The sequence below is a fragment of the Galeopterus variegatus genome, unplaced genomic scaffold (genome assembly GCF_000696425.1).
Source record: "Galeopterus variegatus unplaced genomic scaffold, G_variegatus-3.0.2 Scaffold487, whole genome shotgun sequence".
NCBI lineage: Eukaryota > Metazoa > Chordata > Mammalia > Dermoptera > Cynocephalidae > Galeopterus > Galeopterus variegatus.
Window position 1 is genome coordinate 445,693 of NW_007726598.1, and position 1,196 is coordinate 446,888.

General features: G+C 38.9%; 1 protein-coding gene across 1 annotated transcript in view; it reads left to right on the forward strand.

The window, feature by feature from the left end:
• COQ5 (coenzyme Q5 homolog, methyltransferase (S. cerevisiae)) overlaps positions 1-1,196 on the forward strand; it is a 17,721-nt gene that overhangs the window by 1,161 nt on the left and 15,364 nt on the right. The gene's annotated exons all lie outside the window — the stretch shown is intronic.

Below are 1,196 nucleotides of genomic sequence, written 5' to 3' on the forward strand. Positions count from 1 at the left end.
TGGGAAAGGAAAAGGACTGTTTTTAAACTCCAGCTGAAAAATAAATAAATAAATAAATAAACTCCAGCTGTACTGTTTATAATGAGGAAGGGATTATGCTCATTTTACAGATGGATAAAGTGAGGCTCTAGGAGGTTCCTTCACTGGGCGTGAGGCCACCCAGGAAATAAGAGAAAGAGCCCTCAGTGGAATTTCCCATTCTTTTCTTTTTATTTATTTATTTTGGCCGCTGGTCGGAGCAGGGATCTGAACCTGTGACGTTGGTTAATTTCCCATCCTTTTAAAGACTAGTTGTATATCTCACCTCAACCTTGCTAAATGAATAGTTGTACTGTAACTCTTTGAACATTAAATTCAATTATTATTTATTTCACAGGACTTTGGATGCCCAGAAAGCTAAGACAGTGGCTCATTCATTTCTATATCCTCAGAGCTTTATAACTGGAGTGAAGTGAGTGGAGCCTAGTAAAACGACAGCGAGCATTTATTGAGGATCTGAAACCTTTTAAAAGACTACATTAATTCTTCTGCATACAACCCTGTGAAGTAGGAACCATAAGCCCAGTTTTATAGATGAAGAAACTGTGAAAAAAACATTGAGTCACTTGCCCTTGCCCAAAGTTCTGCTAATAAGTGGCAGAGCTGGGATTTTAATCCAAGTGCATTGCTCCCAAAGCATGTGCTCTTACCCAGTATTTAATAACAATAATAATAATGCCTAACTTCTGTATTGTGGTTTACAGTGTATAATCAACATTTTGCCCAATGGCAAGCAGGAGAGGAGTTACCAACTGAGCTAAATATGGATTCCAGAATGAGAACTGAGATTGAAGTACAGGCAGTCCTTGCTTTGCACCATGTTGCAGTATGGTAAAAATGACCATGGAAGCTGAAGTCATGCACAATGATCTTAATAATCAATGGGAAAAATTACAATTGTTCCATGACCTTTAAAAATTATCAAACATTATGGGCTAGCCCATGGCTCACTCGGGAGAGTGCGGTGCTGATAACACCAAGGCCATAGGTTCGGATCCTACATAGGGATGGCCCGTTTGCTCACCAGCTGAGCATGGTGCTGACAACACCAAGCCAAGGGCTGAGATCCCCTTACCGGTCATTTAAAAAAAAAAAAATTATCAAACATCAAAAGCTCTGAGTTATAAATGTATAGGGAAATGAAAAAAAAATATAGT